At 35.3% G+C, this 13,762-nt stretch overlaps 1 protein-coding gene across 2 annotated transcripts in view; it reads right to left on the reverse strand.

Annotated features, from left to right (window-relative positions):
• The window catches only part of LINGO2 (leucine rich repeat and Ig domain containing 2), a 565,281-nt gene that overhangs the window by 348,891 nt on the left and 202,628 nt on the right, over positions 1-13,762 (reverse strand). For both annotated transcript variants that reach the window (XM_030004179.1, XM_030004177.1), the window contains one exon: positions 6,347-6,421. The gene's annotated coding sequence lies outside the window, so the exon portion shown is untranslated. The remainder of the gene's footprint in view (positions 1-6,346; positions 6,422-13,762) is intronic.

Below are 13,762 nucleotides of genomic sequence, written 5' to 3' on the forward strand. Positions count from 1 at the left end.
ATACAAATATTTTTAGAGTGAATACTTTTGAATAAATGCTACAAGAGAACTCTCCTTTTCTTGCAGTAGATGAAGGTGAATAGCAGCTACTTTAAATCGTCCAATTAAAACTACTCCTGTTTTGTGTAATTGTTTCCAAATAATTTTCCCAATTAGAAGGCCAAATTTTGGAGAGGAATGATTCCAGTAAAATTCCAAATCTATGCTCACACTTGCATAGGCAGAAACAGCCATGTGTGGGAAAAAATGAATTTTGCATGGATTTATTCTGCATACTGATTGCAGTGAGAGTTCAAGTAATGGCCTTCAGAGCGGTATCAGTATGCTTCAGTAACAGAACACCAGATTCAGCACAGGGGCTCTACCTAAGTAAATTAAAGAATTCAAGAGTAATCTTGACGAAATCTTGATGACCCTCTGGGAAATTTGGAAGACTTTTCTTTTTCTTAGCCTGCTATTTGTATATAAAGAATGGAGCATGCTACTCCTCTATCTCCAGATTTATCATTAAAATATTCATATTCTATTGAGGTGATATATTTTTTATTATACCATATTCACTCCTCATCCTTCATGCTTTCATCTTTAAGAATGTGATGACAGCAGAATTTCCTCTTGTGATATTGTTAATAATATTTACAGTGACAGAAACCTCTTTGGAAGAACTATTTGCGGAAAAAATACCTCTTTCTACCTTTGGGGTACCCATAGCTTCTTTTCTGTATTCCAGGACAGTGCGCACACACTGCACTACATGGCCTCTCCACTTGAGTGCTTTCTCAAGACATGTCAAATTACATTACTTTAAAGTTCTATTGACCTATATTTGTTCTCATGCACATGGCTGGGTGACCTGTTCTTCCTTGCACACTCAAGGGCTTTTTAATGGATTTGAGACAGGGGTCTCCAAGGGAGCTGGCGGGGCTCTTCGTCATCAAGCACTTGAACGTAGCTTTTCAACACCCTGTATTTCCTGGAATTTCAGGCCTGGGGTTTCATGTCATTGACATCTCCTGGCTGGCAGAAATTCCTTCTGTGCACAAGAGTAAGATGAGGTAGAATGCAGTGGTCTGCGTGATTAAACTTAAATGTATAGCAAGTCTGAGAATCATCTTCTAGTCTAAGGATGATTTAATTCACAGAGAGGCAGTAAACAAGGATGGAATAAAACTCTGAAACTTGTTATTCAAGAATTAGACTTAACATTCATGTCAAAAGCTTCTATACAATTTCTAGTGCTACTGACAAAATATACCAGAAATCACAGCTGTATTAAAAACAGAGATTATGTAAAAGAATTCAAGGTGTTAAACTGTGATCATCTATATATTTATTAAAATTCTGTATATCAGCAGGCTGCTATTATATAACAGATTCTTTATGTTTCTTTTTTTTGCCAGTCAGGAACTGAAAAACACTTTTTGGCATAAAAATGTTTTCAACATCAAAATAAACCAACCCACTCAGTTCAGTTTTGGATAGTTACATACATTATCTTGATAAAATCTGCTTTTACTTTACTTATTATGGTAGCTCAAGTATCACCCCTTTTATTGACAGTAGTACACAAAGTTATTCTTTTTTTTCCTGCTCATATACCTTCTGATTAATGAAATGCAGCACAGTATTTTACTATGATGAGCTCTCATTGCAAAATTCCATACCAAAGATTGGGCTGCAATGCTGAAAATGCAAAATGGAAAGATTTAAGGATGCATGGCAGGGTTGTGAGCAAGCCATGAAGGAAAGTCAAGGAAGGACTGAATCCATTATTTCAGGGAAGATGCACAATCTAAAATGGTGCATTGCTTGTGACAGAAAATGGAAGCATATTGGCATTGCTACTAAAAGGAGACAACAGATCTTCTAGCTTTTCTTAAAGTGTCTTTATCTTCTGCAAAACAAGGGAAGTGGCTACAGATTAGCCACATAACAAAACTTGCTAACATTTCCACACATAAAGAAATCCCCTTTTTATTTGTGGCTTGTAACTTCTCTTCTTCCAGCAGATTGTTTCTCTAAGTTTGTGTCCAGCTCTGATCGACATTCTTACTTTTCAAAACCAAAGAATACTGAGGTTAAGTTTATCATTCCCAAACAGTATTTCTAGTCCCCTTTAAATGTAAACACGACTTGATGTTTGGGGGAGACCAGGGAAGAAACTGGAGTGTCTTCACTGAATGAACCACACGTCTCTCTAAATGAAGGTCTGTTTGCTGTACATCAGTTTTAAACATATATTCGTTATATTGGAGTGTGTGTGGATGCCTACTGTCCCTACTCCAATACTTATTTCTGAACTTCATCTGGAAAATAAAGTCTGATATTCAGTAAACTTAAGAACTCCCAAATAATTCCTAACACTTATTTAAAGTCCAGTTATAACTCAGAGAAAACTATGCAGACCATTGCATACATAAGAGCTCAAGATAACACCCCAAAAGACTGAAATGGATGATTTTAATTCATTCTGGCAGTTTTAAGAATCAGTAGGTCTTGCAGCTCCAGTGTAAGCAAAGATTTCTCTAAGTGATTACATGGTTGTGTGTTTTGAATTTAGAAGAAGCCTGAATTTCATAAAAGGAGTGGTCAGAACTTACTGAAAATCAGATTTCTTCAGGCTGTATAATATGAGCACCTGAAGCCCCCTGTTACTTTTGAAGGTACTAGATTTAATCTTCAGACACAAGTCAAATACATGGATTAAAATAAATGGTTTAAACCTGAGGGGATCTACTCTTTTTATTTATATACTAATTTGTATATGTTTCTAGTCATTTAAACACAACTATTCAAATTTTCTTTTTCAGTCTGATAACAGTAGCTTCTGGTTATAGCAGTCATGATAGCCTTTACTTATTTTCAGGCAGGCAGACCTGATAACATTGAAAGGTCTGAGAAATCTTAATTAAATAAACTACCAAATTCCTGGATAAACACTTTTAAAAATCTGGATTCATAGATTAAAGAGCAGAAAAAAAATACAATCATCCAGAATTTTTTTGTTTTCCTCTCTACAAGTGTTCAAGAGATGCATTTTTTCCTCAAGATACAGGTGATAATCCATCAAATTAAGAGAAGTTACTCAAGAAATATAGATGCTTCAGCACAAGAAATATGAGTCAATATAGAAGACAGTGGAAATAATAGTTAATTATTTCTAGACAAGTACTGCACTCATATGAAGACTGGCTACATCTGATGTTAAAAAATATCTGACACCCTGGCACGCTTAAACTGAGGATAGCAGAATTAGTAAAAATCAGTTCTTACAGTACTGTTGTCCATCTGGGGAAGGAAACTGAGTTAATTGGGCTACATAAACACACCATCAGCAACAGCTAATGTCACAGGGTGGAAAATCATCACATTGCTTGTACTCTACAGGCTGTTGAACTGCAGACACCCAAAACAAAGGCACAGCACTTTAACACCATCACAGTGTTGTTCTCTCCAGGATGGCTCTTCATAGAGGAAAAAAGGAAGAACAGTTCATCAGCCAGAGTCTTAAGAAACACACTTAGAGGATTTCTGGTCCAAATATCATTTACTGATCAGTAAAGGGAGTATATGAAATGCTTAGAAAGAAGTCCTACCTCCCAGTGCCAGATGTGAGTTCATATTTGCCCAGGAAGAAAAATGACCTTAAATCAGGCCCGTAGTATATAAAAACAGCTGGCCTATTAGATTAGAGGACACCTGAATTATTTTATTTTTTATGTCCTAAGCAGAAAAATATATAATTTTTGCTCACATGGAGAATTTCAGCTTATGGAGTACTGGCATCTTTTTTCTTTAGAAAAGAAACACATATGTATGGACATATGTGGTGACACTTTGAAATAACCCCTTCCTTTTTTTTAAATTTCTGAAATAGAAACAGCCATTACACTTATAGTGGCTCTGTTACATTACATTAGCACTTAGTATTATCTAGATTAGTAAAGAAAGAATCATTCCTGAGATGCCTAAAAACTACTCAGGGGTTTGAGATGGTTTTTGTTAGTACCCTAATATGAATTCAAAAGTACAGAGGAAACTTTCACAGCATCAGCTTATGCAAATACACAGATGTGATACACTATACATTCCAAACTCACAAGAATGTTAGGAAACCAAGTTAAATACGTGGTAATACATCTTTTCAGAAGGAGGAAGACAAAAGACAGAATGAAAGACAATTTACTTCACAATAAATCCCCAAACCTGTTTGAAAATAGAACGATCAAATTGCAACTCTGAACCTACCCTTTTGGCTGATTAAAAATATCTCACTACCCCACACAAGATCATCATTGTAAAGATGTATTAGTCTATTCTCACTGGCAGTGTCTTATTGCTAACTCCAAATTGAATATTGATGTTTTGCTATTGAAATGTCAATGCAAAAAATTACACATAACTCTCTAGAATCAATGGCATCTTCAGATTTAACTACACCTACAACCAAAGGAAACCCAGTAAGTCAGAACTGGTTATTTTTGATAGAAAATAGTAATACTAATTTTTTAGAAAAAAAAAAATTAAATGGTCTTTGTCAACTGTGTTTTAAAACATCGTATTATTTTTTGTGACAATTTTCTTGCATAAGATACCAAATTATCATACATGATAGAGAAAGACCAGCTCGTGCCTGCTGTTATGTCACATATAGATGTTTTGGAAATTTTACTCACTGTTTTCACTGTAACTTTTTTAGCTGCCATTGAGCCAAATATATCCCAATTCTGCAAGTGTTTAAGTACGTGCTTAAATTTTTATTAAACACAATGCAACATAATCATGAAAATTGTGTTTAAGCTCTTGTAAAATTATGGCTTTAGCCATCAGACTGCTGATTGGTAGTGCTTTCCCTGCTTCTGCTGGGTTTCCAGACTTAAGATAGACGAGGCCTATGTAACAACACAAAGTTTGGGGAGCCGCACAAGCTCTCCTTTGAAATGCAACATTACCCACAATTTTCTGGCAAGTCCGATTGTTCAATGCCTAACCATCTGCATGGAAAATCATTGTGTTTGGGCTCTTCCTCACAACTGGACTTTTTCTACTGTTTCTAACAGGTAAAAGAGAGCTGGTAAAAATGGCCAGCCTTTTTCAGTATTTACAAATGGCTTCCATCCTCAGAAAGTGCCTAGAAGGAAATACTGCTGCTTTTCTTTTTACAATCACCACCCACATCTCGTAGCAGGTTTTAACTCAAAGCAAAGGCTAATTCACCTTTTTTTCTCTCCCTGCTAAAGAAATATAATACATTAAAATACACAGCCTTGGGGTTCAGCTTGTTAAATAAATGTTGAAGAGTAAAATATTCACTCCCCCATTTTAGGTGCTGGGAAGGCTGCTGATTTTATTTTTCAGAAGGGCCAATTTTCCCTTGAATATACAGCTCATAGTGGCACTTCTGTTGAGAGGGGGTAATTCTTCTGCTCAGCATTCCATTTAAAAGCATGAATTTGGGGCAGCTTTTGCATAGCTTCTGGTTCAATTCTTTATAATATATAGTAAAAAAGCTTTTGAAAACCTTTTTTTCACCATATGTAAAAGAGCTAGTTTAAATGGCAGAAAGATTCAGAGAGGAATGTTCTTTTCTACAGACAACTAAAACAACTTCAAAGATAAAATTCAGGAGTGCAACAAAGTCTCAAACGAAAGAGTAATATTAAGCCTAGACCCTTAACCATAGATGAGGAAGGTATTCAGGGACATATTTTTCTTAGCAGAACCAGCAGTCTTCCATGGTAACAAAATTAATTATCAAAACAAGCCAGTTTCCCTGAGGTATTTTTAAACTCTAGAAAACTAAATTTTCCAAATATTTAACATGACTACCTTTCAAATATCACTATTAAGAATGTTTAAGAGCAGGAATAAGAATCTTTCATTTTACAAACTGTACAGCAATAAAGATTGTCTAACATAGCCAGGTACCTCTCAAGAATCACCTCCAGTCTCTTTTCTAATAAAATCACCAATAAACACACAATACAGAGAATATATCTTGACATAATAAATGCATTCTCATTCAGATTTAAATCTTCGGGCTCAGCTTAACTCTTCTTTCACTCAGATTGATGGAAATAGGAGCAATAACCCAGAAACTCACAAATAACCTAGATCTTGGCATGCTCTTCCTTTCTTCCTGAGAGGAGGTATGTTTGTTAATGAATTCAAAGCAACTCATTGCATTTATTTTAAGTTGTAAGAGTATTCCAATACAATTCACTGCTAAAAGTGTAGATGAAACACTAAGCAAGGGTATTTTCTTCGAAACAAGAGGTATTATAATGTCATTGTAGTAATTGGAAACTATTATAGTATAAAATTAAAATTAAAATGGAACATTTACCTTGCAAACCAGGTTTCACAGATACAAGCAGGAAAACAGTTTGCTGCCAAGTTTTCCAGTTCCACTGCTCGTTTACTGGAAAACAAGAAGAAGAAAATTTATTTAGGCTTGTTGGTTGCACTAAGCCTTTTGAAATGGTGATATTTTTAGTGAAATTCCTTGAGATGTTTTAGGATCATATTTAGCTCCTGTCCAAAAAGGAATAGAAAGGATTGTCAGAGCCATAAATGCCTCTGCTGAGGTAAATAGGGTTAGAGGTAAGTGAAAGCTCCTAATAATACCAAATAATAGTGTGTACCTACTGGCACTCAAGGGGAGTAGACAACTGTTGCCTACAGTAGCTTAGTAAGCCATTTATTACAGGATCTAAAGGTGAAACTGACAAAGCATTAAACCCAGAAGGGAAGCAAAGGAAAAAAAAAATCTTTTCAACAGTAGGATTAACTACTTGTTTCTGCTGGTGATGGAATTTGGCACCTCCACAGCTTTCTCTATCCATGCCTCCAACTCTACAGTAAGAAAGGAAGTTTTTAGAACTGTATTCTCTTGCCATATTGAATTTAAATCTGAACTTTCCATTTATTTCAATGGGATATAGGAAGAAACAACTGTCTTCAACAGTAAAGGCAGGGGGGTTAAGAAAATTTCTGACTTGAATGTTTGTCAGGACCAGAATAACCCCTGATGGAGAAAAGAGCTATAGATTATACAATAACCCAGAACTACTACTGATACCAAAGACTAGTAATGACCGTGCTATTTCAAAATTAGTCTGAAAAAAATGCCATCAACTCTTTTGATCAACATGTCCCCCTAACATTTTAAGAAATATAAACCAAAAGAAAAAAATTCTTTGGCTTCCTGCCATATAGAAATTACTTTTCCAAGACCTTTCACAATGCCTGAAAAAGAAGACTCTGCACCTCTACACAAAGCACATTATGATCTCACAGAGATTATTCTGAAAACTGAAAAATAACATAAAAACCAAAGAAAAATATTACATTAAAAGTACTCTTAGGATATTATATAAACATAACACTGCAGTTACGGGAAAGATCAGGTATTTTAAGTAAACACAAATTTGATGGTGAAATACAATGTTTTATCTAATTCTCATTCAAATAACTTATGTGGTATACAAATATGTGAGTTAATTCAATCATTTTATATTACATGATATGCTTGATCATGCACAAGGCAAAGGGACCAAAAGCTGAATTGCAGAAGGAATCTGTAACATAAGGAATGTATGCAATTTGCAGAAGGGGTCTTGGAAGGCAGCGCAGATTTGCCAGCACTCCAGGCAGGACTGTCTTGACTAAACAAAGCTGCTTCCCTAGAGAAGAAGTTGGGTTGCTCATTCACCAAAGCAGTAGTTTTAGCATGAGATTTGCATCAATTCTCTATTATCTCCCTAGCATATAATTTTCAGCCAGTTTGTGAAAATAAAAACTTTATATACAATTCATATATTTTTTTGTAATGCAGGGTCACAATAAGACCTAGCTGAAAATATTCTCCCCTTGAAATTATTATTTTGAAGGAGTGGAGTGATTAAGCAAATTCTGTAGAAATCCATCTCTTGGGCTTCTGGATCCCCTTTATGCAATTTGTTCAGGTTTCTGTTGTTCTGTATGAGCTGTTAGTATGACAAAAAAAACCAGATAACACCCCAACATCCCCTCCTCTTCCATTGCTTAGCTAAGAAGATTAACAGGTATGGGCAGAAAGTTTGCCTTGGAATGTTTTTGAACAATTGTCATGGAATAAAAACTTCAATTCTCCAACATTTTGCTGAAATTTGAACACCTCCCTAGACATTCAGAAACTTAAATATTTTCTTCTTGATGGAAACTCACATTCATGTCTAAATCTGATTATACAGCTCTTATCTTTGTATCTAACACAGACAGAGACTGAATGAAATATTTTGAAAGTCAAATGCTATCTTCTATTAATAAAGAGGTCAAATTATTATTTGAAGAAAGCCACTAGGAGAAAGTAATATTGCATTGCCTGAATGCAATATTATGCAATGACAAAAAAAGGTGTTCTATTAACAGGCAGAAATAATTTCTAGACAGTTTATTTAATTTTTAGCGTATTTTCTTTATTCCTGCTCTCTAACTAGATTGAAAATGCCTTATCTAGATGAAATCATAAGAAGTGTCAAAACACACAGCAACTGTAAAACAACTTATTTCTGAATGTAACTCTGAAGGTAGAAAAGTTGGGCATGGAGGAGTGAAGTTGACACTGGCAAGATGGGAGGGTGAGGGGAAGGTGGTTTTTATTTTGTTTGCATTTCTTACCATCCTACTCTATTTTTAATTGGCAATAAATTAAATTAATCTTCCCTAAATTGAGTCTGTTTTCCCCTGACAGTAACTGGTAAGTGATGTCCTCGTCCTTATCTTGACCCATGAGATTCTTCATCTTATTTTTGCCCCCTGTCCTGTTGAGGAGGGGGAGTGAGAGAGCATCTGGGTGGGGGTCTGTCTGGCAGCCAGCCAAGGTCAATCCATCACAGTTTCTCTATACTCTCCTGGCAATTCTTCATTAAGAAAGACAGAAAGAAGTGTGTACTCCTAAAAAGCTATACTGTCACTGGGCTAAAGCCAATATTATGAGGTTAAGTCAAAAAACCAATAGTATTTCAGTGCTCTTCTGTGGTGAAGGTTACAACAGCACAATTCTGCTTTGTTAAGAGCAAGTATTTGGTCACTCAGTGCATGTGCTGTTATACTGATTAGGTCAGCTTAAGAGGGCAAAGGGTAAGCCAGTTGTTCCACCATTGCAGTAAATTACTTCATTATTACTAGACCTTTTTATTTGTTTGAATGGCAAGGTATTTTCCTAGAAAAGAAAACAGCATTATTTTCAGAACAGCAATCTTTCTATAGTGTTTTCCCACAGAAGCAGCCATTCTTTCACACCATACTGGAATAGTGCCTTGCAGAGTAAATATATATGCTACTGTAACATGAAAGGTTTCTACAGTGTATTGAATTCCTAAATTTATTATGTAGTCTTAAGTTAAATAAAGAGCATGCTTTGCTTTCACTATTGTGTACGTTAAAGTAATAGGTTCAAAGCTAACTTATCTGGTGATTTTAATGCAGAAAGGAAGAAGCTTTGTTTGAACTCAGGGCAACAATTTTTTTTTTCAGGTTTTTCACTTCTGAGGGGGAATTGTAACTATTTTTTAATCTTGCCTTTTGTTCCCTTGAATTATTCTCAGACTTAATACAGAATGAAATTAGAATGAAAAAAAACGCATACAAATAAGCCAATCCGCCAGGTCTCTAAAAATTTTCATTTTTTTTAATGCTGAAACAAAAGGCAAGTATTTTAAGTATTGTAGCCATTTCCCTTCACCTTTGGTTGTACACATAGCAGACTTAAAATAAGGATGAGCATGAGCCTTTGGGGGCCAAAAGAATTTAACTCTGAACTCTGCTTTAGATTCTAACTGACCTTCAAAGGATATTTAAGTAATCAGATTTATGTCCTTCCCAAAATGCAGCAGTACAATGGAGCATCAACATCAAAGTCTCCTCCATTGGAGAAGCTCAAGAATCAAACTCCCAAATGTTGATAACATTTCTATCTCATTACTTCATTATTTTTGAGGGCAAAACCCAAGTGGTAGTAAGAGGACTAGAGGGGTGGTCTCATGACAGAACCCAATGGGAATTCAACAAGGTCCATCACAAAAGGCTATTAGAGAAACTAAGTTTCCCTGGGACAAGGAAGAGGTCCTTATAGAGATAAGTGATTGCTTCAAAGGTGAGAAACAGAAGAACTAATCAGTTTCCCCAGCAGAAGGATATTACTAGTGTCTTATCTTACAACAAGCTGCCTTTGGACCCAAGCTGCTCTTTAGGTGGTACCAAGCTGATGCCAGAGAACTGCATAAGCTTAGTAACTAGATGTGGCAAGGTAAAGAAAATTCAGTGTCGCTGGGCGTACAGTGATACATATGGAAAAAAAAGCATTGACATTAGATAAATGTAGTGTGTTCTGATATCACCACCCCTCAGAAGTAAGATCTGGGAGTCTTAGAAAGCAAGTCTGAGAGGACATCACCTCAGTAGCTGAGAAAGCAAACCTGAATGATAAGGATTACTGTGAATGGAAGAGAGAAAAAAAAAGGATAATACTGACAGACTAATGAGTGGGGAGGGGCTACAACAGTTTTCTACAAAATCTTTAGTGGCACAGATAGTGGCCACTACAAGAACCAGTGGGAACTACACAATATTCAGCAGAATAAAAGTCCAAAATAAACAAAAAGATGCATTTCATTCATGGATTGTACAGGGAAAACTCAGAACTTTTTGCCTCAGATGCTGCTCATTGACAAATTTTTGGAGGAAAAGTCATCTGCAGGAAGCCCCCTTTGTTAACTCTGGAACACTTCATCTAAATTTGTCCATCGCAACAGTGTAAATGCAATCTCAATCAAGATGTTGCTTTAAGGAAGAGGACAACTGTCACAAAAATAATGCTGAGAGTATCAAAATATCAAAACAAGAAGTCACCAAAACTAGAAGTCACCAAAACACACTACACAGGGACAGCCTGAAGATACAGAGATTTCAGTTGGATTTTTTTGAGCCACATGCCAGACATGTGAAATGAATTAAGATAGTTTTGCCCTAAAAGCACACAATAAATATGAGCATCATGAAAATAAGTTACGTGACCTACATATTCTAAAATATTGAAAATATTAAAGGCCACAGAGCTAAAATGTTGAGATGCAACACAACCAAAAAGCTGACTGCTATAACTGTCAAACAGTAAACATTTCAGATTTTTAAAAGGTTTCAAAATTCTATTAATAATGAAGATCCTCCAGAACTATATCTTAACACTGTAATTAATTAGTTTTATATATAATTTACGATAGGGTTTCAAAAACAAAATAATGAAATTCTTTCAACAATAGAATTTTGTAAGGCCTGTGGTCATATTTTTCCTCAGATTAAATCATCAGGGTTTTTTTTTACAGATTTCCAAAGAGGTGTACCCAAGATACACTGAGGAGAGCAGTAGTTTGATTTGTAAATCTGTCATAGTTCAAAACATTTTCTTAAAATGTATGTTTCTTGTCAAGCATTACCGAATTGTACAAATAAAAATTTCCATATAAGCCTAAGGCAGGCAATGGTGTTTTTTTTTCAACAGATGTGTTAGATTGCTTGCAATACATATTAAGCTTAGAGCCAGTTTTTTAAAACCTAAACAAACTAGCTAATATAAAAGTAAACCTTGCTGGACACAGATATCACACTTTCCCTGAAAGCATATCTGAGACACTTGGTATTGAAGGAATTAATTAAAAAAATCTGCTGCATACTGAGGTCTGCAAACACAGCCTTTGAGAATCAGCTTTACGAATATGTAGCAAAACTTTCCAAAACTTTACTGTTTTTAGCAGAGTTGCTAAGTTATGCCAGACCACTGTAATCCCCAGGCAGCTATTTCTTTTTCTGACTTAATTCCAGTCTCTCCAACTAAGAGGACTTTCAGAATGACACAGTGGAAGCATAGCTTCATGAGAGTAGGCATTGCGCTGAAATGTCCACTGCTTCCTATTTGGAGTTACAGGGCATATTATGCTCTGTAGACATGTAATTGCATTTTAGCATTTCAGATCCTGCACAAAAAAATACTGGAAGTACAAAAAACAGCTGTTACAGTTGACGCAACTGAAAGTATTGAGTTTAAATTGCAGAAAAAGAGATTAAATTTCCTCTGGGAAAAAAAAAGCTTTCTAATTCTAAGGATAGTTTAGTACTGAAATGTGATGTCTATGGCAGTTGTGGAACCTCCAGTACTTCTGTCATTATGAAAGTTGGATGAACATATGTCAGAAATTACTTATATACAGCTAGAGGCAGCACTGGGGAAGGGAAGTGGATTATATACATTTGAGGAGCCATCAGACCTACCTTCCATGATCCTTTCAATAATTTCTAATATTTTAACAATAGAAATTGGATATACATTTGGGTTCATATTCTATTGTCTGACCTAAAATATCCATCTCTCATCACTTTATTTCAGTTATCACAAGTGATCAAAAGTGAACTGAGGCAGTATTTGCAGGTTTAAAACCATGAGAAAGCTGAAAAAAAAAATGTTCAAATTTCCCTTTTTAAATGTCCTCAAGAGTTATATGGTCTTCAGTTATTACAACTTCTATTTTAATCATTATGTATGAGATTTTTTGAAAACTAATCAATTTCAGGATTCTGAAGTCAAAGCATATATTATCTCATTTGCTTTCCACAAAGCCCATGCAAATTCATTGATGCTTTTGTTGAAAGTCAAAAGAATGGATACTGAGGCATTCTGGAATAAGTGAACAAAATTCTGTCATTCTCTTCATTTTTCATCATCATATAACCTTTAATTACAATGAAAGCTGACTACGTTTAATATTTAAGAACTACTATAGACAAAAGTGATGTGAAGAAGTTTATGGTCTTTGTAAAATCAGTCCTCCAAAACATTTATTTCTTACGACTCTCAAAAATTTACTCATTTTTCAATAAAAGTCACAATAATTGGTCACTCTTTATCAAAATGTCACAGAGAAAATGCAAAATTAAAATTACCAAGAAATTAAAGAAAAATTCTGCAATCCAGGATAAATGTCAGTGTCACCTGATGAAATCAGAATCACCTGTCTCTCTCCTTTCAGTGTTTGTTTTCTTTGCCACCAACAGGATTCCTCCATAAAGACTACACAATTGTTAGTTTCATTCCTCTATGTACCACTCAAGTGCTACCCAGGTTTACAGCCCTCTACTAAAATCAAATTATTTATATCTGGAAAACCAGAAGGGAGTGTTGTTTATGCCTCGACTATATATACATATCGTTTGTAGGCTTTTATTTCATCTAGGCCATTCTGATACATAAAGGTATCTAATATCAACATATGCTTTCTACTCAAATCTTTCATGCATCCCATCCCACTTCCTTGCATGGTGGGTGAAATACTGTTTGGTGTGTTACACATCAGCAGAGTTACGGCTATTAAGAATTGCCTAATGACAGACAAGTGTTCTGAATATTTCTTGCAATGAACCTCACCATCAATTTACTTTTGATAATCTGTGAAACCACCACACGGCTCAGATAGGTTTTCTTACAGTTGTGAAAGACCTCATGGTGGACCAGTGTTCCAGGAACTACTCTTGATTTAATTTTGTTTAAAATTTTGGAGGTAATTAGGAGTAAGTGGTTACAATAGCTGAAATTATTATGTCAACCTCTTCTGATGAGAAATCATCTCTTTTTATCACAGATATTGGGAAGACACACAGTCTTTTGTAAACCAAAGACTTGACAAAACTACATTAGGTAACAATTCAAAATTGCCATTCAGTGTAAAAC

Source organism: Aquila chrysaetos, chromosome Z, assembly GCF_900496995.4.
Source record: "Aquila chrysaetos chrysaetos chromosome Z, bAquChr1.4, whole genome shotgun sequence".
In the NCBI taxonomy this organism is placed as follows: Eukaryota; Metazoa; Chordata; class Aves; order Accipitriformes; family Accipitridae; genus Aquila; species Aquila chrysaetos.